The sequence below is a fragment of the Trichosurus vulpecula genome, chromosome 5 (assembly GCF_011100635.1).
Source record: "Trichosurus vulpecula isolate mTriVul1 chromosome 5, mTriVul1.pri, whole genome shotgun sequence".
NCBI classification, from domain to species: domain Eukaryota; kingdom Metazoa; phylum Chordata; class Mammalia; order Diprotodontia; family Phalangeridae; genus Trichosurus; species Trichosurus vulpecula.
Genome location: NC_050577.1, coordinates 229,846,778 through 229,873,968, shown reverse-complemented (window position 1 = coordinate 229,873,968; position 27,191 = coordinate 229,846,778).

Here is a 27,191-nt window from a genome sequence, read left to right as displayed (position 1 = left end):
ATAATGAAACAAAAGTATACTTAGCAAACTCCCAAGTACATAAATACAGATAATACTCAAGTGTATCTACACACATGTACACAAGACTGCATAGATGTGTGTGCAATTGTGTGTATACACACATATACACAGGACTGCATACATGTATGCATATATATGTATACACACCTGTATCTCTGTTGTGTGAATATATGTATATGTATATGTTACCTACACCCCTCTCCAAAGAAAGAAAAAATTTATATTTTCTTATGTCTTCTTTGGGATCATGCTTTGTCATTGTGGTCATTATTTATATTGTACATGTATTTATTATACTTGGTATCAAGTATGTATGTACATATGCACATATATGTCCATATGTATTGGGTGCACAGACATATATGTGTATGTATGTACGTATATATGTGTGTGTGTGTGTGTGTGTGCGTGCGTGCGTGTGTGCATTTTATGTATGTATGTTTTTAGTTATTCACAAATTTTCTCCAGTTAAGAATAAGACCATGGCAAGGCCTAATTTATTTTTTGACTTTGTATTTTTGGTTGTTTTGTCCTAGCAGAATGCCTGGCCGATAGTTGGCACTTAAAAAAGACTTGCTTACTAAGTAGAGCATGAACATTTAAAGCCATGGTGCATACAATGCTGTCTAAGAGTTCAGTGGAAGAAAAGATGCCATATTTGGGGAAACCATAGAAGGTTCCTAGTGGAAAATAGAGTACTTAGCCTGAATCTCGAAAGGTAAGTAGAGTTTCAAATGACAGAGATATGGAACTGTTATCTCTATTTATGTAATATTGCTTATTCCCTTGGCTTAATTAAGGTGATCAGATTAACTCCTTTTATTTGTCAATAATTATTGTGCAATATACTCTCCAGTCATTTATAGTATTTTAGAACCTGTTAAATTTTCAAAAGGCACCTCTCTTAACTTATATCTTAAATTATATGTTTCATTTTTCTCAAAAGTAACTCACTCCTATATAGTACTGAATAAATATTTTAAAGGATTAGAGAGTTTGCTGAGTGTCTTTCTGGTTGATTAATGGGCCTCAGAGATTCAAAGCTTTTAATAGCAAAATCCAGCATTTCAACTGATTTGAACTTTTTTTTTCCTCTGCCTTGCTCCACGCAAAATTAATTTTTCTTCTTAATTTTTTGTCTTTTATTTCAAGCTGAGAGAATCTTATTCTCGTTGTAGGTCCTACTATGTTTGAAAATATCCAAATGAAAGCTCCTTGAAGGCAGAGATTGTTTCATTATTCAAGTTTAGAGAAGTTAATTTTTATTTTAATGTCAAGCTTAATTTTTCCTAGTTTCAGTTGGCCTGGACAAGGTATTTCACAATAAACTCCTAGTGTTGAAACTCTCTTCAATGATGTTTCAAATACATGTAGCCACAACTTTGTGATGCATATGACCCATAAGTTTCCCAAGCGCAGCTCAAACCAGATTAAAATGTGGTTGCTTTCTGGTTTTAATGTGTTGACGTATTCACTAAAAAGAACAAAAAAAGAAAAAGAAAAGAAAGAAATTCATAATTGTGTAGTTTTCCAAGTCAATATGTGGCCTGCAGGCATCTTTATGTACATTTTCAATTGGACACCACTGATTATAGATCAGTAACCTAGAGGTCAGTTGTAGTTTTAGAGAAGTAATTCCATTATGTCAGTTAATGAAAACATAAAGTGGCTTTCCCATGGCCTGAAAGCCAACATCTGTGAAGGGCAAGACTTAATCCTAGATCTTCCTGAATCAAAGGGCAGGCCTCTATTTACTACAACAAGCTGGTAATTTTTTAGTTCTGACTTGTGACCTACTCAGGGTAAGGAATTCTCTACAAGGAAACTCCCTTGGTGTCAAAACTCCACTGTTGTACAACAGTAACTTTCTTCAACTTTTACTCTTAAAGTGGTCAAATGAGTTCCACAGATCAAGTACATGTCAAAGATATGGCTTGAACTCAGATCTTCCCAGAATCAAGGTGGAAGTCCTCCACTACTTTATCATGCCGCCTCCCATCTTCAGTAAAATGGCAGTATTTCTCCAAATTGGTTTTGCATATGCTTTCCCAATTCAAGTGTATAAACAGTACCAAGACATGTACAAATTCTAGAAAAAAATATACATACACAAACACACACACAGACACACATATACATATATACATATGTGTATATATATGTATATATATACATATATAATGATGTACATAATTAATTCTGTTCTGCTGGGGAAATACCACGAACTGGAAAATATTGATTGTTTATAAGCAAGAATAAAGTCAGAGCTGAGTCAGTCTTCAAAAGACACCCCATTGCTATGCTTATAAAAAAAGCCACAAAAGTTGCTTGTACTGTTCAGCAGCCTCCGCCTAACTTGATTTTGCAAGATGGACCTGATTAATGCATCCAGTCACTTATTCTTAAGTCAACAGAGCAACTCAATAGTGAAGAAATAGATTTGTTATGGCTATGGTCACTGGAGACTTCTGTGGGATCTCTCAGGCTAATGGCTCATCAGAAGAGTAGAAGAGGTTCTCTAGCAAAGAGAAGGTGATAACTGTCTCACATGGCTAGTAAACCATTCTCACAATATGAGCACCTGACCTACATTTAAAGAGCTTTCTTCATTTGACAAGTGGGTGTAAATAAATATGGTTCAGCAAAGTGTGAACTTTTTAATTAAGGGATTAGCAGTGGGCATGAACTTTGGTAGCATATAGTGCAAGAAAGTCATTAGCTTTCAATCACCAACAATGTCTGACTTATCTCCCTTTTTCAGTTTTTTATAAGCTATGCTACCTCTTAGATTGGATTATCTTTTATTATTATATTTTATTATAACATTGCTATAGTTGGTGCTATTGTTATATTGTATCATATACAATTTTATTTTATATCATGTCTTGTGTATGTTATATATGCTATATTATATTATATAACATATTACATTATATCATGGGATTTTATTTTTTAGTATGCTACATTATGCTATGTTGCATTATGTTATAACATTGTGCTATGTCAAATGATATTCATCAGGACTTCTGATTTCACTGATGTAGGAAATTTCTGGAGAGTAATTTGTTACGGGGAAAAAACATTCAGGCTCTGGAGCCCCATAATAAGGGACAAAATCCTGCTTCTGATGTTTATTACCTGGGTACCTTATTCAAATCATTTAGACTTTTTAAGCCTCAGTTTACTCCTCTGTAAAATGAGGGGATTGAATTACATCCCCTCATTGGGTTGTACATTTATAGTCATATGCTAAAACTCTCTAAGTTTGAAACTACTCTGCAAGGTTAAGGCACTAAATTGGAGTCACTTGTATATTTCAGAGGCAGGCATTGAACTCAAGTTTTCCTGAGCCCAAGACTGGCTTTCCATTCATGTTTCCCCTCAACAGTAATCATTCATTCAAAACATGACTTTATTGAATTGACTGATTTGGGAAACATATTGACTTTCCACATAATCAGTCTATAGAATATGGAGAAATGGGTTCTGTTACCTATTTCCTCAGCAACATTTCTCCAAGTACATCTTCTAGTTGCATTAGTGTCCTAGTTCCAAAGGACTGTTTCATGAGATTTCACTGATTCTGATTCAAGGATGTTTTCTATACAGCTGCTTCATTACAGTTCCATCAGTACTGTAGTCTTCACAAGTTTTACAGCTAAGTGAAGTTATAGACCCCCTCCTGGATCACAGCCTTGCTATATCAGAGGGGCCCATATGGCTTAATGAAACTATGAGCTTTGCCATGCAAGGTTACCCAAGATGGACAAGTCATAATGGAAAGTTCTGACAAAATTAACCCACTGAAGAAGGAAATGTCAAACCACTCCAGTATTTTTACCAAGAAAACCTCATGGACAGTATTAAAATGTGAAAAGATATGATATTGGAAGATGAACCCTTTAAGTCAGAAGGTGTCCAATAGGAGGACCAGGCATGTTACCACATGGTCACAAGGAGTCTAACATAATCAGATGACTGAACAACCACAAGAGTTATAGCGAGTGACAGGGAAAGGTAAGGTGAAATGTTATTTTCCTCTATTACTGTGTGTCTAATAGTTGTCAGTATTAAATGAGAGTAGGGTAATAGACTTAGAGATGGAAAGGATTTCAGAAGTCATTTGGTCTATGTATACTATTTTAATCCAAATTTAACTATGAAAGGTAACTGTTGTGGTAGGCCAAATGTGACTTCTGTTCATATCTGACCCTGAAGTTTTCTATGTCTCTTCTAACATCTACTCACTTCAATATTTGATGGAGCAATAATTTCACCAAAATGAATATTCCTTCCACTTAATATAATTTGCAAGCCATCTGTTGCTAGAAGTTATTTGGCATCAGCAAAATGGGGTTCAAATCCTTCCTCTGTCACTTGTTACTGAGTGATCTTGGGCATGATCTCTCTTGGCCTCAATTTCCTTATGTGTGAAATTCAGGGGATTGGACTAGATTACCTTTAAGATCCCTTCCAAATTTAAATCTATGACCCTGGAAGATTATTGGCCTAATGTTCTAGGGGTTTCTATTTGGGGTCTTATCAGAATACCATTTGGTTTGCTCATCTGTTATTTCTTTATCTACAAGAATCTCGTATTCTTATCATGTATGTCTTGGATGGTCTATTTAGGCCATGTCCCTCACTCAAATTGTTAATATTTTGCAGCTTATTTATCTTTCTATTGCTTTTAGAAATATCTGTCATCATAATTCTCCTGAGAAAAGGGCATTCCATTATTAGCAGGTATATGGGCATTTATTGTGGATATTATGGATATATTATTGTGGATATTTATAAGATGTACTTTTACAGTACAGAATAGCTTGAATTCATTGAAAGCACTATTTCCTAAGCAAGAATCATGACCTTTGAGGGCAAAGAATAGCTTAGGTTCATTGAAAATACTGTGTAATTTCTCAAGTGTAATCTAGCTTGCTTCACTACTATTTAGTTCTACATTTCCTTTTGCCTCTGGACTTTGGTGACTCTGGAAGAGAGAGTGAGGCTGACCACTGTGCAACTCTGCCTCACTTAAATACAATTCAAGTACAAGTCAAGACATCAATCCGTGAGGTAATCAGTCCTCTTTGGACACAAATGACAACGACAAATAGCGTTTTATTACCATATACAAATAATTTTCCCCTGTGTGGAAGGTTTGTGTGTGTGTGCGTGTGTGTATGTGTGCGTGCATGTGTGTGTGTGTGTGTGTGTGTGTGTGTGCGCCAATATAACTTAGCAGCCATTTCTTTCCATAAAGTCCAGAAAAGTCTAAATGTAGTGAGGAAAGTACTCATTCTAAGTATAACTATTATGTAGATAGTGATAAAATTTAACACCTTCAGGATACAAAAAAAGTATCTAATTCTCTGATCAAAAACTGACTCTCCATGACTCCCCCCGCCCCCTGCAAAAAAAAACAAAAAAAAATAGTGAACCAATTCAAAAATGCATTCCTTCCAGGAGGGGCAAGATCAAAGTGATTGCTTGCTAGGAACATTAAAAAAAAGATACTAGAAAGTTTCTTTTTTTCCATTTTTATTTGTTTTGGTGTCATGGAAACAAAGTTTTATAGGTTGAGATCACCTACAAATGTAAGTGTAAGGCACATGCTCATAGGCTCTCAGGCACATTGGTTTAGCATTAGAAGGGACCTTTGGGGTTATTGAAACAAACCCACATCATTTTATAAAGAAGGAAACTCAAGTTCAAAGAAGTTAGATTACTTAATTAAGATTTATGTAGTCAGTAAGTTACAGATCATGGTTTCGAACACAAGACATAGGCTCATGGGTGGATAAGATCACAAATGGAAATCTGGAAGGGATTCTAAAGGTTACCACGTCCAACCCTCCCTCTCATTCGCAGATGGGGAATCTAAGGTCCTCAAAGTTTGAGTATCTTTCTCAGGGTCACATGGGCAGTATGTGGCAGAGCTGGGATTTAAACCTAGGTTTCTGACTTCCAATCCTATGAACTCTATGAAGCTGCCACATCACATGCATAGTATTGTTCCTCTTCTTTGTCTGTCTATGTAAATATGTCTTCTGCAATAAAGTTCTGTTCCAATTCTGCACAATGATGGGCAGGTGACAGTGGGCCCTCAAAGGCTATGCCAGCAGAGCACAAGGCCTGGAAGGTCCTACCAAGCCATAAAGATTTCAAGTACAGACCTGGGAACAAAGTACATGTCTTTATCTGGAGGTTGCCCTGGCCAAGTATAGAGACAATCATTGCAGAAGTTAGCCAAATGAGAATGATTTCCAATCCAGTCCAATGTAATCAACATTCATTAACTAAGCATCTACAATATGCAAGGCACTGTGCTAAATGCTGGGAATATGATTAATAAAAAGAGATAGGCCCTGTCCTCAAGGAGCTTACAGTCTAAAGGGGAAGATAATACTTGAAAGGAGACAGGAAAGGAGTCATGATGGCACCCTAGGGGCATCTTGTTCTGTGGAGTTAAAACTAGGCAGGGCAATAGATGTAAAGTGAAGTGATCTGAGAGATCAGTTTCTGTTCTTTATAAAGAAAGGCATTGGAGGAGCTTGGTATTCTTTCCTCTAGCCCTCCAATCAGAGGAGAGAGGAAGCTGAGGAAGGTGGAGTCAATCATGGCTTGAGTTAGAAACATGGTGGTGAGTGACCCTGAATGGGGTCACAAATATGGATATGACTGAGTAACAATGTATGTGTGTGTGCACACATATATACATATATACACACATATGTGTGTATGGATATATGTTTGTATGTAGAGAGATACAATTAATATCTATAACCTTACTAGATGTAGGGAACTACTGTGTTTAAATTTCCTCCCTGAGGAGTTGTGACTTCCCCATGGTCATTCATGCTGTTGACAGATGTCAGAGGCAGGGGACCTGAATTCTCATCTTCCTGACTCCTCTCTTGACCTTTCCCCACTGTCAGCCTCTTATTTGTCTCCCTTAGAGAAAAAAATGCTGAAGAGTGATGTGTAGGAGTCTTTTAGAAATACACATTGTGGGAAGTTAGGTAATCCTAAAGATGAAATACATTAATAGCTCTTACACACATTAAAAACAACGAACACTCCTGATTGATTAACAGTGTGCTAGTAGTCTAAAGAACAACTTTCTTTAATTTAAAGTGATTTGGAATATGACTTTCCATAGGCTTAAATAAAAATCTATGGTTTTAACTAACAATTCATAGTGCTGAATTTTGTAACTCTTCCTGAAATGTCTAGATAGAAGCAAAGAAAAGGGGCCCCACGTGGGCCTGAATTTCATTATATGAGTCCTTTTCCTAAAGACAAACCTGAAAGAATGCCCTGGAACATTTCTACAGTGTGGTGCTCCTAAATGAAATCTTCCATTTCACTGTCTGCCCTTCTAAATGGATGGAAGTATAATAAAAAAAAAAAAACTTTTGTAATGAACTCCACAATTCTTCTGAAATTGAATTCTCTGGTAAGTGTCTTTCCAAAATAGATTCAGAGAAGTTTGTGCATTGTGGTTACCATGTTGGCTAGAACTCTTGCAGTAATTATGCCAAGGCTAATCTCCTGAGGTTGAAGTGTCCTGAAAGGAAAGGTTAAAAACTAGTGTGATAGAATTGGAATATGGGAAGTTAGGGCTGGCTCTGAGGAAAATTGTGATAGATGAAGTTTGTTAGAGGTGTCCTGATGCTCATGGTTCTGCTCTCTTTCCCTCCTTGGTGACTCATCTTCCTCTAGCCTTCCAGAAACCAATGCCCTCTAATCCTCAGAATTCCATTCTACGAAAAACTGAATCAGAAGTGTGTTCATTCTCATCTGGTAAAGTTATCGGGGCTAAATGGGGTTAGGTGATTAATTGATTGGCTCAATCAATCCCAACCTCTAAACTTGATCGAAGTGGAAAAGTACTATCCATTTCAGGGATTTTAGTACTTTTTACAGGGAAGAAATTTGGGCATGAACCAATAGATAAGGCCAAAGTTTGCCTATGTGTCTGTGCAGCACAAACAGACAGAGACAAAGACGCATGACATAGAGACAGAGATAGAGACAATCGAAAGAGGCAAACCCAGAACAGGGAGGGAGAAGGATAGATAGAGATAGAGAATCATAGAGAGAATCAGAGAGGTGGAGAGAGAGGAGAGGAAGAGAGAGAGACAAAAGGGGATGTATGAAGTGAGAGAAAGGGAAGGAGAATGACAGAGACAGAGTGATACAAAGATAGAAGATAAAGGAAGATAGGGTCTCCTAATGCTTGTTGGCAGTCAGTCAAACAGCAAGCATTTGTTAAGCACTTACTGATGGGGAGGGGTTCTGAACCCCTAAAAGGAAAAGGCCATGCCTTTGGGATCTGTACTCAAAAAAAGAAAGGCCCTGGACTTTCCCACATGGCCCAGATCCCTGGTGTTCACCAGGGGCACCTGGCCCATTCTGGGTCCTTCTCTGTTAGGTCCCAGTCACCCCAGACTACTTGTCTACTCCCATCCACATCTTCCCACTCCTTGACCACTGTATATAAGATCCATCCTGTCTCCGTTAAAGTGCTTAGATTCCTTAAGAATCTAGCCAATGGTTCACATTCAGTCTGGTCAATATGGCAGATTTTAAAAATCATGCTCTCCCTTACCAGTGTTCTAATAAACCTTGTCTTTGACTGAAAGAAGGCTTGGGTCAAATTCATTTGAGGCAGGAACCACACATCACTATTTCAGGGTCCCAGCACTCCTAAACCTCAACATTACTATTTTCCAGGCATTGTATATGGCTAAACAAAGAAAGGTAAAATCCTGCCCTGACGTCAAGGAGCTTAAATTCTCATAGGGGAGACAACATGCAAATAAATGAGTATAATGTCTCCTGTCCCCAAAACTGAGCCTTCGTCTCAGAGGAAACATGGAATAGTTCAAAGGACACTTGTTCTGTTCTCTTACTTCCATCCTATGGGATTTTGGACAGGTAGTTTAACCTCTCTGGGTCTCAGTATGGGTTCCTACCTTTTCAAAACCCCTAATATCCCTGACAAAAAGTGTGATTCACAGAGTATTAGAACTGGAAGAGGTATTCCAAACCACTTATCACTTTTTTCATTCAGAAAATAATAGGATCAGAGGTTCATTGACATAAGAGATAAAATAATCTGCCCAGAGATCTCAGTGTTAGGGCTTGGTAGAGCTAAGGTTAGGAAGTTTTTAGATCAGTTGCTTCCCACTCAGCCATTCATTCAATCAATCAACAAGTAAGTATCTATCTATCCCTATCTATCTATCTATCTATCTATCTATCTATCTATCTATCTATCTATCTATCTATATCTAATCTATCTATCTATCTATATCTGTCTATCTATCTATACTAAGTTCTAAAGATACAAAACAAAACAAAAAATTGGGGAAGAGGGGTACCACGACATGTTTCCTGCCCTCAAGGAGCTGGCATTCTCCATTTTAAGTGCTTCTTCCCAGAATCGGAATCACAGAATCATACATTTCACAGAATCAGAAGGGAATTCTTTAAAACAGAGGCTCTTAACCCAGAGATTGTGATTCCATGGACTTGCTGAAGTTTTGTGGGGAGAAATGACATTTTTAATTCAATATAATTTGATTCCTTTATTATCTTCCCTGTTTTATTTTATTCATTTAAAAACATCATTCTGAGAAGGGTCCATATGCATCACCCATCTGCCTAAGGGATTTATGACTGAAAAAGAAATTAATAACCCCTTCATTAAAATAATGATATTGACACACAAAAATGATTTGAGTAAAAAAAATTTGATTAAATTGTTTCCTGATTTTAGCATTGATTCATTTGAATTCTTGTTTCTTCTCAAAACACAGAGCAGATAGTACCTCAAATGTCATGAAGCCAAACCCTATTTTACAGGTTAGTAGACTAAGGCTCTCAGATAAAACCTAATTTACCCAAAGTTGAACAGGTGGCAAGTGGCAGAGTTGAGATTTGAACTTAGGTACTTAACAGGTAGTGAAACTTTTGCTGTTCTCCTTAGTATTTCCTTTTCTTTTAGATTCCTTTAAAATCACAAAAACTTTTCCAGGAGGACAAAATTAAGAACATCAGGCCTAAAGAAAATCACTCTCTGCCCTTGATATTTTCAGGCAGGTCTAACAGAGGGTGAGTCAAATCCACGGTAAAAAGTGGGCTTGTCAATATGTCACTCCAGGACACATAATCGATAACTAAGCTTTTGACATTTGACTTAAGTATCTCCAGCAAGCCTCATGCATGGGGAGTATAGAAAGGTTGGCCCTGAGTTATTGGTAAACAGTGCAAATGACAGAAATCCATTGTTAAATACGTTCAGGGGCATACGCCGCAGGGTAGCTGGTGAGTAACAGAATTCTGGAAGCTTGGAGGAAAAAAAAATTAAACACTACACACACACACATGCACATGCACATTATATATGTACATATGTATACATGTATGTACATATATGTGTAAGTGCAAATATACATAAACATGCATACATATCTATATCTATATATCAATAGCTGTCAGAAATACTTTCCCTGTTCATAGTTCTGAAGAAGCCTAAATGAGGCAATGGACCTCTCAGAGGATGGGGAAGTGAGTATCTTCATGCATCACTTTTATTTTTTTCTTCATGCATTTCTTCACTAATATCTCTATCTCTATCTATCTATCTATAATATATATGTGTGTGTGTGTGTGTGTATGTATTCCTTGACCAGAAGTATTATGGAGACTTCCAGCAGTTTTTGATATACTAGGGTGACTGAAAATGACATTCAATTGCTCTTTAACTGTGTCCCTATTCAAGAAAAAAATAAAAGAAGAGGGTGCTCATTACTTTTGCAAGAGGGCAATCAGGGACCTGGGTTTGTGTCTCAGTCTTGCCACTTTCTATCTGTGTGATTTTGGTCAAATCACTTAATCTCTTAGTCTCAATTTGCTTATCTGTAAAATGAAGGGACTGGACCACATAGCTTCTAAGTTTCTTTCCAGCTCTAAATCTATGAGCTTAAGAAAGAACCAGGTGTTTTGGGGTGATTCACTTCATTTTTTCAAATTAGTAATTAGGCTCACAGGCCTCTTATTATTTTAGTCTATGTAGAAATATCTTTGTTGATAAAAATTTGTAAGGCTTTCATCCAGTTGCTTGTGTTGGTGCCATCACTTTAATTTTAAATCTTCTTAGCTAATTTCATATCCAAAATACTCTAGTACTGGTATCGAATTATGTAACCCTGACAGTAAATGATAGGTCTCATTTTTCTTCCTGGCTTTCATAGCAGAATTCTAGCTAGCTTTTGCTCATAGGATTGTTGAAAAAATATTCTTTCATTTTGACTTCTAAAAGCATTTATTATCTCTCATTTAACACTACTGCATCAATGATGGCATATAGATTCTTTCAAAATGGATGATTCCTCCAAGCAAAGCCCAGTATCATCCAGAGCTAGCAGTAATAATGATCATAATAGCTAGACTTTATATGCCTCGTTAAGATCTGCAAAGCACTTTACGTATTTCCTCTCCTTTGATCATCACAACTCTGCCAGGTGGGTGATTTTTTTATCTCAATTTTTGAAACAAGGAAGTTAAGTGACTTTTCCATTGTCACAAAACTAGTAAGTGTCTCATTCAGGATTCAAACTCAGGTCGTCCTCATTCCAAGTCCATAGATCTATACACCATGTCCTCTAGTTTCCACTGGAAAGCCACATTCCACACAGACATTCTCATTGAGACATGTGAGCCAGCCTGACATAATGGAAAGTGTACTGGACCTCAAGTCAGAAATACTTGATTTGGAATCCCATTACAGAGATTTCCTAGCTATGTCACCCTGAGCCAATCATTTTACCTCCCTGAGCCTCAGTTCCTCATCTGTAAAATGAAGGATATTGTATTAGATGGCCCCGAGATACTTTCAAGCTCCTTTACATGATATGCGTGCATATGTATATACAAATACATACATATATACATACATACATATGTATGTATATTATATATATATATACACGTACTGACACATATATGAGACTTTCTCAGTGTCAGTTGTCTCATCTGTAAAATGTGGGTAATAAAACCACCTACTTTACAGACTCACTATGGAGCCCACATGAGACAATGCATGTTGTCAATATATTTCTATATAATCATCTATTTGTCTGTCTATCTATCTATCTATCTATCTATCTATCTATCTATCTAACTATCTATATCTCTATCTACCCATCTACTCTGTGGAATCCTTATCTTTTTTGGCAGATGCACTATCATGTTAGTTCTCCCAAAGTGATACTAAAAGCACACATGTGTGTATGCATATACACAGACATGTGTAAAAGATACACATATTTTTAAATGTTTTTTTTTTATTTTTTGGAGGGGATAAGACAGGAAAATTGGGGTTAAGTGACCTGCCCAAGGTCACACAGCTAGTAAGTGTCTGAGATTGGATTTGAATTCAGGTCTTCCTTGACTCCAGGACTGTCATTCCATTTACTATGCCACCTAACTTAATGCCATTTTTTTTTAAAAAATTACAAATGGAATCACTGAAAGCAAAAAAAAAATGGAGAAAAACTTTACATAAAATCTTATATTTTGGCATAATTTTTAACAATATATTTTATTTTTAAATATCTTCCGCTTGTGAAAAAAAAAGAAAAAGCAACTCAGCAAAATTGGTTAACACGTCAACAGAGCCTGTTAGTAAGTGTCTGAGGCCAGATTTGAACTCAGGAAGGTGAGGCTGGGCACTCTATCCCCTGTGCCACCTAGATGACTTATCAGATGAGATAATATGTAAATTGTTTGTAAAACTTAAAGCTCTATATAAACACTATTATTATGGTTATTATTAATATTTCTGATTGCTCAAAGTTGCTTGGATCTGTGGAACTTTCTGTTCCCTGATCTCTGATGCATCTACTAACATTTTTTAAGCCTACCCCAGGAAGGATTCTACTAACGTTCAATTGACTCACATACATTTTTGATCATCTTTCAATGTGACTGAGATGTTTGATGGCATTCATTTATTACATGTGCTATCAGACAACAAGCAGAGTTTTATAATCCTACTTCTAATTTCAAGGTTTGATTATTTCCCCCCAAACACCTTTTCCTCTCTAATTAAGATATCATCCCTCCTTTATTTTGCATATCAATGACCATTTTTTACTATTTTATGAAACTCCACCAAAATATTTGAGATGAATACTTTACTTTTGAGATTTTAATAATGACTTCAAAAGAGAATTTCACATCATTCCTTTCTGGGAGGTCCAGGAGAAAATTGTGAACACAACTGATTGTAGAACTTAAATCCATGATTCCAAGTTTTTATAGTAGAAAGAGGTGTGGGCCAAAACTTCCTCAAAGAAAGAAGACTAGCCTGCAGATGATTAAAAAAGAAGTATGCCCCCAGGCTTTCATGACTCCCAGCCTTCTTAGCTACCAACTTTTCATTGCTACCCAAGACCTCAGACAACTATGGAAAAACGTAATGGCTCAAATTATAAAAAGATGTGCCATTGGCTATATCATTTCTTTTTTCAGTAGGTTGGGAGAAAAACATAGCAATTCTAAGTATATTTTAACCTTGCATGTATACATGGAAGAGAAAGAGAGACTGCTTTAAATAATTAGTGTGTTGCCCTTTTTCTGAATGGGGAAATGCATTTAAGTGCCGTAATTAAATGTTTACTGTAACAGAGCCTAAAGTATCACCTCATTAAACTTCAGTTAGGCAACTGTTGTGTTCCATTTTTCACTTGTCTTCATAATCTGGTAAATTTTTGCAGATGTGTACAGCCTGGAGTTTAATTATATACCTTAATTAAAACTTAGCTTCAACCATAAATTACCTAGTGTTGACATTCTTTAATACCCAAGGGAAATAAAAGGAAGGGAGAGAAGAAGCCTTCTTGGGATCTTTCTACCCATCTCGTCCTTATCCCTCCGTGATTCCACTCTGGTTATTACTGCCTGAATGGTATCCAGGTCCATTATAATCACCTGCCTCAACTATTAGCCCCAGGTTTCCATAGACCTTCCTGCTGTTTTTTTCCATTTAATGATAACTATATATGGTTTTAACTTTGCAAAGTGCTAAACATACATTATTTCCACCTGTGACCCAACAGATCATAACTTTTTCCTCTTCCTCTTCTCCTCTTCTACCTTCTCAAACCCTCGTACCCCTGCTACCATTCTACCATGGAAAGACCTCCATCCTTTGATTGGTGACTGCCTACCTAGGCCATTATTTCAGGAGAGGGCCTATCCATACTTTACGTCACTCTGGAGTCCACTCTGTAAACTTCTTTTCTTTTCCTCCTTACCAAGTACCTTGCCCCTTCCTCTTCTTTCCAGTTCTTCTTTATGTGTTGTCTTCCCCTATTAGAATGTAAGCTCCTCAGAGCCAGGAGAACATTATACACAACCACAGATATATGGATTCTGTGAGGACTAACCCTGACAGACTTTGCTCTTCTCAGCAACACAAGGTGCAAGGACAACTCCAAAGGACTCACAATGGAGAATGCTATCTACATCCAGAGAGAGAACTATGAAGTATGAATGCAGATTGAGGCACACTTCATGCTTGCCTTTTTCTCCCTCTTTTTTTTCTCTCTTTTGTTTTTGGGTTGTTGGTTTGTTTTTTTTTTTTTTTTTGTTCTGTTCCTTCTTTCTCATGATTCATTCCATTGGTCATAATTCTTCTCCACAACTTGACTAGTGTGTAAATTAATTCAATGCAAAGTTATACACGGAAGTTATATGGGATTCCACGCCATCTTGGGGAGGGAGGGGGGTAGGAAGAGAAGAAAATCTGGAACTCAAAATTATGTAGAACTGTGTGTTGCCAACTAAAAAGAAAAAGAAAAAAAAAGAAAAAAAAGATGGAAAAGAAGCTGAATAACAAATAAACCTTTAAGGAACTTGGCAGTTAAAAAAAAAAAAAAAGAATGTAAGCTCCTTAATGGGTAGACTCCTTAATGGTCCTATTGTCAGGAAGGCCTGAGTTCAAATCCAGACTCAGACACTTACTGTGTGACCTTGGGCAAGTCTCTTAACCTCTACCTGTCTCAGTTTCCCTAATCTGTACGATGGGTTAGTAATAGCACCTACCTTATTCAAGATTGATGGGAGGATCAAATAAAATGATATTTGTAAAGTTCTTAGTACAGTGCCTGGTACACAGTAGGAGCATATAAATGTCATCATCATCATGGTCATCACCATCACCATCATCATCTTGTCATTGTTGTTATATTACAAGCTTGTATTTGTACTCCCAGTACTTAGCATAATGTTTGGTATACAGTAAGCTTTTAATAAATGTCATTGCTATCTAACAATGTATCCACTTGAGACTCACAAATGAGTTACTCCAAAAATTACTATTATTACTTTAATTTTATAGTTAAGGAAACTGAGGTTTACAAAGCTTAATGCTTTACTCAGTGTCACTTCTTGTTAGAAACAGGACTCCAATTCAGATCTCTCAGGACTCTTGGGTACAGCACTCTATTCATAAGATATGCCACAACATTGCCTTCCCTCTTTGTACTTTCTTTAAATGAAATAATTATATATTCACTGTATTAGTCATTATATGTAATTAGACATTCATAATTTGGCCTGTGTAGAGGTATATCGCCCAGGTTAACAATTTCATTTTTGGATATGTGGAACTATCTTTAACAACATGGCCTTGTGAGAAAAGCATTGAAATTGGGTTCAGTAAACTTGGGAATAAATCATGTGTTTACCACCGTTTCAGTGACTTTGTATAAGACACTTGAACCTCTGAGCTTCCATTTCCTAATTTATAACATATGGAAAATAGAGCCACAGAATGTTAGAATCAGAAGAGACTTTAAAGAGCTTTCTTTTAATAGATCAATGAAGCTACAAGCACTTATAAATATTTACTATGTGCCAGGCAATGTACTAGGTTTCATGAATATAAAGAAAAAAAAAAGACAGTCATTATTCTGAAGGATCTCACTTTTTTTTTCCAGAGGGGACAACATGTGCATATATAAGAGAATACAAAATATATACAAAGTGAATGGAATGTAATTTGGTTGGAGGGCATTAGCATCTGGGGAGATCAAGAGAGGCCTTATCTGGGTGACACTTGATTTGAGCTTTGAAATGATCCAGGAATTCTAAGAGGCAGAGGTGAGGAAGGAATACAATCCAGACATGGGGTACAGCCTATGGAAAGGCACGGACGTAGTGGATAGAATTATGCGTAAGCAACAGTAGCTGGGCCCATTTGGCTGGAATAAGTAGTATGTGTATTGTCTACAATAACCCTGGAAAAGCAGTTAGATTGTGAAACAGGACTTTGCATTTCATCCTGGAGTCAATAGCGAGTCATCTGAACTTTTTGGACCTGAGGAGTGACCTAGGTGGTCTCTTCTTTAGGAACCTCTCACTTTGACAGCTGGTAATAGTGAATCACAGAAAGCAGAAGTGACTCGCCCAAAATCAGATTAGCAATTCAACTACAAATAATCCCTATTTTGGTAATACTTTTAGAATTGCAAAGCAATTTCCTCAAAACCTTGAGAACAAGGCAGTACAAATATTATTAAAACATCTTATGGAAGAGGAAACTGAAGTATTTTAAGATAGAGAATCATCTGTGCTCCATTAAATGTAAGTTTCTTGAGGACAGGATATTTTTGCCTTTATTTGTACAATATACTCAGCATGTACCACAGTTTTATAGCCCTTAAAGCATGGTTCCAGATTGTTCTCAAAAATGGTTGGACCAGTTCACTACTCTACCAACAGTTCATTAGTGTACCTATTTTCTCTTCTCCTCCACCATTTTTCATTTCTGATGGGTGTGAGGTGGTACTTTAGAGTTGTTTTAGTTTATTTTTTCTAGTCAATACTGATTTAAAGCATTTTTATATGACTATAGAGATTTTTTATTTTTTTCCCCTGAAAACTGCCTGTTTATATCCTTGGACTATTTTTCAATTGGGTGTGAGACGACTAATTATTGTATTAAGACCAAGGTTTTTCCCCTTTTCTACTTCCTCATCCAGAAACCAACCAGTGTGGAAAATCTCTCTTAGAGATTTACCCAGGCCAAGATCCAGTCAGACAGTAAAAGAAATTCTAAGTTTGGGCTAATGGATTGTATTCCTGCTCTTTGTGTTTCCTCAGAAAAATCTGAGGAAAGATTGATTCTACTTATTAATCAAGACAGTTGATATGGAATTGATATCACCGTTGACCAAGATTTGAGTGACCTAAGTCATGTACACCAAGGTAGCCCACCTCCTGTTGTGTTAACCAATCAACTGATTAGGCACCCCTCAGGACCATCTACTCTTCAAAAAGAATATAAACTGTGAGACCACCTCCATGAGGGAAGTCCAGATGAACATACTTTTATTAGTAACATGATGGCCTTATTAATAAGATGATTAAATTACCCAGAAACTATGTCTCTTAAACATTTTTAATTGTCACATGGGGAACGGCTATTTTTTATAAATTTGACTAAGTTCTATATTTACCATATGTTTGAGAAATAAGACCTTTGTCAGAGAAACTTGCTATGAAAATCTTTTTGATATTCAGCATCTATGTTACCTCTAAGGAAAATGTAGTTTTCCTAATTGTGTCTTTTAATTAGGTCTATTTTTGCTTTTGCTTTGTCTGAGATCAAGATTGCTACCCCAACTTTTTTTACTTCTGCTAAATCATATTAGATTCTGCCCCAGCCCTTTATTTTAACTCCATGTGTGTCTATCTGTTTTAAGTGTGTTTATTGTAAACAACATATTGTTAGATTCTGGTTTCTTATCCATTCTGTTATATACTTCTATTTTATAAATGAGCTTTCTAATCTGGGGTCTGGATTGAATAAGCTTTCAATTCCCTTTTAGCTCTTAGACCAATGGCAGAGTGATGAGAATCCAGCCCAGGATGGACTTATATAAGTTACTCTTACTCACTACAGGGACATGTGCTTGAGGGTGTTTTTCACCTTTTACTCTACTTTTCTTATGATATCATGCATCCTAATCATCTATGGTTTTGTGTAATCCACTTACCAAACTATAAACTTGTTGAAAGAAGGCACCAGGACTTAACTATATTTCATATCTGCTCCAGGGCCTAGCAAATCACTCTGCACACAATAAATGTTATTATTGTCAGTTGTTTTAGTCATGTCCAACTCTCTGTGACCTCATTTGAGGTTTCTTGGAAAAGATACTGGAATAGTTTGCCATTTCCTTTTCCAGCTCATTTCACAGATGAGGAAACTGAGGCAAACAGGATTAAGTGACTTACCCAGTATCACACAGCTAATAGGTGTCAGAAGCTGGATTTGAACTCAGGTCTTCCTGACTCCAGGCCTAGTTCCCTATCTACTGTGCCCCCTATAGATATTTCATAAAATATTTATTTTTCCTATTATCACTAATTAAATTCCTCATTTTAAGATAATTAATTTTTGTAAACTGTAAAGTAACACATTAAGTTAACTATTAATTTTTTAAAAATCATGGTTTCATGGATATGAAGACCTGGATCCACAGGCCTGTGACACATATGAACTGTGGGATTCTGCTTCTCAGTAATCTAGATAAATCTCCAAGACAATTTCAATTTTTTTTTGTCATGAACCCCTTAACCATTCTGGTGAAGAATATGGAGACCTCAGAATAATATTTCAAATGCATAAATCAAAATAGCTGGTATTACAAAGGAACAAATCATACTGAAATACAATTAATATAATATGTATTAGCTGTACACATATGCACATATTTGACATATGCATCTGTATGTGTACATTTATGTGAGAATGTACACATACTTAGTGTTCCAAAAAGTCTTAAAGCTATTAAAGCTTAAAAGGTTAGAAAATATATGTATGTAGGTATACGATATATACATATCTCTCTGTGTACATATATGTGCGCATGTGTATTTATGAACCCCAGGTAGAGAACCACTGGCCTACAAGTTGAAGAATTGAATGTGATCTGTATTGGTAGGGTGAGTTTCCTCTTCTGGGAATTAATTCCCTAAACCAAAGCAGTCATCCATTCACTTCCTATCAATATTTTATATTTACTTATCTGTCTACATTTTAAGGAAGACCTGAGCTCCAATTCTTCCTTAGACACTTTGTAGCTGTGTGACCCTGGTGGAATCACTTAACCTCTGCCTCAGTTTACTCATCTGTAAAGGCAAGCAGTGATAGAAAATACTTCATAAGGTTGTTGTGGGGCTCAAATGAGTTAACATATGTAAAGTGATTTGCAAACTTTAAAGAACCATATCAATACTAGCTGGTATTTTTCATGTATACAAGTACAAATATACATATATTCATATACATATATGTACACATGTATACAATACATACATACACGCATGCATTTTTTTATCTGAATCTTTCCCTTCCATCTCCAGTAAAATGTCATTTTCTGAGGATAGGGGCTATTTCAGTTTGGTCTTTTGCATGCCTAGCCCTTAGTACAGTGAGGAGGACCTACTAGCTAATTACCTCCCTGTGTTTATCACCTAATGGCAGCTAGGGAATGCAGGGAATAGAGGGGTGGACCTGAGGTGAGGAAGATACTCTAGAGCTGTGTGACCCTGGGTAAGTCACTTAATCTATATATTATAATCTGCCTCAGTTTCCTCAACTGTAAAATAGGGATACTTAATAGCACCTGCCTCCCAGGGCTATTGCGCAGGATAAAAATAGATATTTGTAAAGCACTTTGGAAACCTTTAAAGCCCTGTGTAAATACTATTATTAGTTGTTATGTCAAATGTGGGTTTCCTAGGAGTTTGATTCCTATAAGCATGCCCCTCTTCTTAGATGAAATGTACTGGTCTATGGGAGCAGATATACTATCAAATATAGTTCTGCAAGTTGGTTTATTCAGCTTCACTGTTTGCAATTAGTGAGAGTTCTATGGGAGCGGAGTGGGAGTGAATCTTTATTAAGATATGATGTTGAGGGGCAGCTAGGTGGCACAGTGAGTAGAGCACTGGTCCTGGAGTCAGGAGGACCTGAGTTCAAATGTGACCTCAGACACTTGACATACTTGCTAGCTGTGTGACCTTGGGCAAGTCACTTAACCCCAATTGCCCTGCCTTCCCCCCTCCAAAAGAAGCAAAACAAAACAAACAAAAAAAAAAACCAAGAAATGATGCTGAATGGAAATGTTTAGGATGACAACAAAAACAACAGACAACATAATAATAAGAATGTATAACCACATTAAATTTCTTGCCTTCTCAATGAAAGGGAAGGGGAGGAACTCTGAACACTAATTTTTTTAAATGGTAAAAATTGTTTTTACATATAATTGGAAAAAATTAACAAAAGAAATTATACTAATGTAAAATAGAAAAAAAATTTAAAAATCTTTGTTATTTAATGAACACAAGGTTCTTCTTTCCCTTTCCTCTTCCCCTCTCTTTTCTATCATTGCCTTCCTTTCCCTTTCGTTTTCCCTTTCTTCTCTCTTTTTTCTTTCCTTCTCTTAGTCTTTCACTTTCTTCTCTTTATTTCCTATTCTTTACTTTTGTTCACTTCATTCTATCCCATGTAGTCTGGCGAATAAAGCAATAACAGAGAGTCTGAGAATGTAGAACCTGAACTCAGCTCTGGCTGCAATGCAATTCGTCACTGGACAAATCATTTTCCTTTTCCATATGTACCTTAGTCTCACCTTCTCTAAAATGGGGATAATAGTGTTTGACTTACCTTCCCTGCAGCAAGTTTATGAAGATAATCTAAAATTATATATGTAAGTACACCAAGTCTTTGCAGTAATATAATACAAGGTGTTATTAAGTACAAGAAAGGCAACTCATCTTTAGACTCCTGGTAAATGTTGTATAGGCATGATGATTCTCAGATTGAGAATGTGCAAAGTAAGCTTCTAATCCTTGCTTATTAGTCTTGTCTTCATGTGCAGGATTCATGTGGTCCCTATCAGTTAAGAGTGATATCATCCATTATGGCCAGCTTGTCCCAAGTTCGAGAGTGGTGAGACATGGCTGAATTCCTCCCCCCACCCCCTCCCCCAGGTTGTGTACATTGTCTCAAGATTCAGGATTACTTTATTTTAGTTAGTGTATAGTCAACTTGCAATTATTTGTGATAATGGGTTTCAATGGTGATGTGGATGAATCCACAGAGAGGATCAGTGCTAGGAAACTTGTCACCTCCTGTGACCTTCCATCCCATCACTTAGGAAGGAGTGATAGATGAGGGATGCAGGATACTGCCAGGCTGACTTGGCATAATGAAACCACTGTCAAAATGTCAGTATATTTGTCATGCGAGGGTACCTTCTACTCTACAGTTTCTTGGATACTGATGTGGCAATATTCATTCTTAAAAGCAAAATAATTTATAAGTACAATAGACAACTTGCTAACAGCTTAGATTACAAGTCAGAGAGGTCAAGTGACTTAGCTGAGGTCATGTAGCTATTAAGAGAAAAGTGGATTTGAACTCAGGTTTTCTCACTCCAAGGCCAGAAGACTTTGCTCTTTGCATTGTGTCATGTTGCCAAGGCAAATAAATGAATGAATGAATGAATGAAATGAATGAATGTCCAGATAAACAAATAGAGAAATGGATGAATGAATGAATAGAAACAAATAAACGAATAAATGGATAGAGAGGTAGACACAAATAAATGGCTAGAGCAATTAATGAATGATTTAGGTCATGTCAGGTATTATATATCGATTAAAGTAGTACAAGCCATCCTGGCTGACTTTTCATTGCCTCATTTAAAAGACTTCCTGGACCAAAGTGACGTGCTCAAAAATATTTTAAAGATATTTTGAAAAGGACTTCAGCAAAGGAGAGAGCTTTCCCAGAATATTGACAGGAATAGGCTGAAGCTTCTTCTGGGCAAGTGATGCTAGACCCAAATTTAATACCAAAGAAACAGGCAAGGTGTTCTTATACACTAAGTTCCTGTATCAAGTGGAAGAGTTCCTAGAACAAGCAGGGAAAGTGAGATGAAGGTCCAATTTGGGGAGGTATTATGGTTCAGTGGAAAGAATATTGTCTCTTTTTGTCTGTGTGTCTCCATGTCTCTGTCTCTCTGTCTGTCTGTCTGTCTGCCTTCCCTCTGTCTCCTCTCTCTCTGTCTCTCTCTCTGTCAGTCTGTCTCTCTCTCTGTCTCTCTGTCTCTGTCTCTCTCTCTGTCTCTCTGTCTCTGTCTCTGTCTCTGTCTCTCTCTCTCTCTCTCTCTCTCTCTCTCTCTCTCTCTCTGCCTGTCTCTCTCTTTCTATTTTACATATTCACATTAGAGTTATGCATCCTATAAGTCATGTATGCTCATACTATCTCCCCAAGGACAGCCCTCTAAGCCCTCTATCTGCTATATCTTGGAGCTTCTCCATAAGCAATTCCCTCTACAGCCATCCCAAATTCATTGTGTGTTTATCCCTTGGGCTTCATTAATATGCTCCCTTTTTATTGTGAGTCTCTGTACTGGGAGTTCCCTACTTTGATTAAAGCACAGGTGTAAACCACCAACAACAACAATAGCTGGGCTTTTCTGAGAAAATTCTCTGGAGAGGAAATGTGCATAGGCTGCATACATAATGTCTAAGTCCAATGCAAAATGACTTTTAAATCAAACATACCAAGGGAGTTGGATGATAATAATATCCAAGGATGATAATAATTAACATTTATACAGTGCCTACTATGCACCAGGATCTATGCTAAGAGCTTTTTAAATATTATCACCTTATTGATTATTATTTGCCACAACAAGCCTAGGGAGTAGGTGCTTTATTATCCCCATTTTACAGTTGGGGAAACTGAGGCAGAAAGCGGTTGAAGTGAATTGCCTGGATTCTAGTAGGCATCTGAAGTGGGATTTGAACTTAGATGTCCCTGACTCCAGGCCTAGTGCATTATCCACTGAGTCACTTAGCTGCCTCCCAAGTTATAGCTCCAAGTACCGAGGCTAAATTACATCCTGGAATTCTTTTAGAAAGTGCCCGCAGAGCCAATTTTTCATTCACATTAACAAATTCCATCTAATTACCTTAGATACCATATAGGTGTCTCTGCTAAGAGGTAACACCTCAAAACAGTTTTATAAAATTGAGTCAAACTCTTGGTGCAGTAGAAAAAGCATGGGATTTGGATTTCAGAGGCCCTGTCATTAAATTCCTCACCAATCGGGTGTCCATAGATGAGTTAGTTGACTTCTCTGAGGCTCAGTTTCATCATATGTAAAATGAAAAGGTTGTTGGATGGCCCCTATAGTCTCTTCTGATTCTATGATCCTTTTCCTTTGAAACTAAGACCTATGAAGTGGCTAATGAAGCTGATTTTGAGGCCGTATGTTCTTCTCATCCATGCCCATCCAACCGGATAGATATTATCAACTATGAAAATGCAGCAGCAGCAGGCAGGAAGGAGCAGAGGCAAGATAAGTGTTAGGACTTAAATGATTAAAAGTAGCTTGTCTACGGAAACCATACTCCTTCTTGTTCTGATGTTTCAAGAGGCTTTTATATTTTTATTGTAATTTAGTATTTAAATTGATTTGGGATCTTGTCATTTGAATATTCTCTCCACTAGTCAGTGTGTACTAATGAAATAAGTACTCATTCTGTCTATCTGTCATGTTTACTTAAGAAACTTGTTTTTATTTAATGCTACACGCTGATTTTTACAAAGTCAGCATAAGGTTTACTTAATGGTGTCTTTGGATATTATATTTGTTCCATAATGTATGCATCAATTTACAATCCTCAACTGTTTGCAGTTTAGGAATATACAACGATCATTTTTAATAGAATTGTTTCATCAAATACAGTGTGATATATTGGTTTTTATCATACCTTTCTATATAGTTTACATGAAAAAAGTCCTTGTTTTGCATCAGTTACATACAGTCTACTTGAAAACTATTCCAGATTCATTCTTGCTATATGATTGTGTTTGGAAAGAACCCATGTTGGATCATAAACAGTTCTTAGAGGACACTTAGAAGTCATAGGATCGTAGATTTAGAGCTAAAGTAGACCTCAGTGTCCATAGATCTCAACCTCAGTTTACAACAATGGAAACTGAGACACTTAGAGATAAAATTACTTGCCCAGTGTCCCATAATATCTGAGCTAGGATTAGAGCTCAGGTATTTCTGACTCCAAGTTAGTTGACTGACTTCACTAGCCCAGACTCTGGTCATCTTGCCTACAGCACTTATTTTATAGAAGAGGAAGACCAAGACCCAAAGGGGTTAAGTGGTTTAGCCATAATCACAGGGTAGTAAGTGGTCAAACCAGGATTATCTTTTAGTCCTAACACTCTGTCCATTACAGAAAGAGAAAGTGCTCTCTCTCTCCCTCTCTCTCTCTCTCTCTCTCTCTCGGTAATATGTAGATGGCTCTTCAATCTCTATCCCCATCTCATTTTATTGAGGGACAGTGATTGGCTAAGATCTTGGCTACTCAGTCCTTTATGCTCCACTCACCAGTTTCAGAATAGTAATTAGTGTCCTGTGTAGTATTAATTATTCCTCACAGATACAAATTGAATGAGGCTCAAAGGGAACCTGTGTACCCTGTATTTTTACCCTAGTCATAATTACATATTACCTGGATTGAGCCAGCTGTTTCAACAGTTGCCAATTTGGTTTAAGCTCTGAGAGGCCACAACACCTGTGGAAGCATGATAGCAGGGCAGTAACATCCTGGAAATGAGTTAAAGCTGGCCGAGTTCCTCACATATGGGATGGGATGGGTGTTGACCAAAACTGAAGCACTCAGGGCTATACCACCCCTTCCTCCTCTCCTCATGTTTATTTCTCTGATATGCCAATTGGCTTTAGTCCTATCCCCTGCCTCTGGTTGCCAAATATTCAGAGTAGAATGTAATGGTAGGTTATAATGCATCAGGGTGGCATTTTTAGCCATGACTTTTGATAAGTTATTGAGCAAAGGAAATGGGGCATGGTGGAAAGCGTTCTGGTCCTATAGCCAGACAAGTCAGAGGACCTGGTTTGAACTCCTGTCTTTGAAAGCTACCCGTGTAACCTTGGACAAGTCCCATAATAATAGTCTGCCTTGGTATCTTTGTAAAATTAGAGGGTCGGATTATATCACCTCCAGCCTACTTTCCAATTCTAGATCTACACAATATGAGAAACAATCTTTGGACTTAGAAGTATGGTAAAAAGAATACAAGAATTGAGTCAGGAAGCTAGGTTCTAATCCTAATTATGACATTTACTAGATATGTGACATTGGCAAGTCACTATCACAACCAATAAGCATTTATTAAGTACCTACTGTATGCCAGCCACTATGCTATGTGTTGGGGATACAATAGTCCTTCCCTGAGTGGGAGAAGGTTTCCTGGGCTCCCTCAAGGAACTAAATCTTTCTGAGCCTGTTTCCTCTCCTGTGTTACGGAAAGAAAAATATTTATACTGGGTGTTCCAAAAGTCTTAGTGCAACTTTCGTCCATTAAAGCTTTTAAGATATTCTAGTACAGGGGTAGGGAACCTGTGGGCTTAAGGCCATATGTGGCCCTCTAGGTCCTCAAGTGTGGCCATTTGACTGAATCCAAAATTCACAGAACAGATTTGTTCTGTAAAACTTGGACTTAGTCAAAAGGCTGCACTCAAGGCCCCTAGAAGGCCACATATGATCTCAAGATCACAGGTTCCCCACCCCTGCCCTAGTATATGCTTCATTGGGTTTTGAGGATTTAATGAGATAATGTCTTCTAAGTGCTTTGTAAATGTGAAACTGTTAGATAAGTGACAGTTATCACTATCATCACCATCCTCATTATCAATACATTCTTATTTGTTCAATAGAATTATTCTTTCATGTTTTGCAGATTGCTTTGGTGGGTAATGTGACTTCTTTGGTAATTGAATAAAAGTATTGAGATGTAAACTTATTTTTTGTAGATTCATTGTAAGCATCTTTGGGACAACTTGATATTATCATTGCATGGGTACTTATTCTATAGTCTTAGGGTTTATCATTAGTCCTATCCATGAAATTTTGAGAGACAGTTTGGTGTGTTAGAGTGATAGTCTCTGAGTTAGAAAAACCTGGGATGCAGTTCTGCTTTTTATACTTATTAGCACTGTGACCTTGGACAAGTCACTTAACCTCTGGGTGCTCTAGACAACCCTGTCAGGCTGTAAGTTATCAGAGAAGTTGGAAATCTCATAGATTTTATACAGACATACATCATATCAATGTATACATCACATACATTATATATAAATATATATGTATATCTGTGTCTTCTATCAACTATCTGTCTGTCTGTCTGTCTGTCTATCTGTCTATTTGTCTATTTAGAATTTCCATAAATCTCTAGACCTAGGGATATGGAAATCTATAGATATGGAGAGATAGATTTCTATAGATAGAAAGGGAAAATTTTTTATATAGATAGATATGAATATAGATACATATAGATGTAGGAATATATCTATGTGCATTTATCTATTTATCCATCTACCTAGTTGTTGGTCATCCATCATCATCAAAGAGAACCAATGACATCATGATGTTGGGTAAAATAGTGCATATTGGATGATGCCTTGACTTACACATGAATTGTATTTAAGTGAGTCAGAGCTATACAGTCATCAGCCTCACTTTTTCTCTTCCCAAGTCATCAAGATCCAGTGGCAGGATAAAAGTCAAGATGACCAGAGATGATGTGGGCTTCAGTGGATGACTGATGTCTGACTAAGCTCTAAGTTCTCTACAGTGCCTGCTTCAGCCATCACAGCCATTGGAACAAATTGTTCTCATCTGCCCATTATGTGAGAAATAGTCTTCACATGCTTGGGGTCCCCTTAATTCACAGACAGGTTTGGGGCCTGTTGGTTACCTTCAACCCTGTTTAGCCCATCTGCTGAGACAGTTTTCCCCAGGTGTGGTCTCTGTGCATGTTACAGCTTCTTGAAGACACAGGTGAGATTTGGGTGGTAGGTGGACACAAAGGTGGATGAGCAGCCCTGAAAAGCGTTCAGTAAACCCTCATACCAGAAGTGCTAGTCCTCCCTGAAGTATCTATATATCTATATCCAGACAGATACATGTATATATACATGCATCCATACATGTGTATGTGTGTGCTTGTATACATAAACATA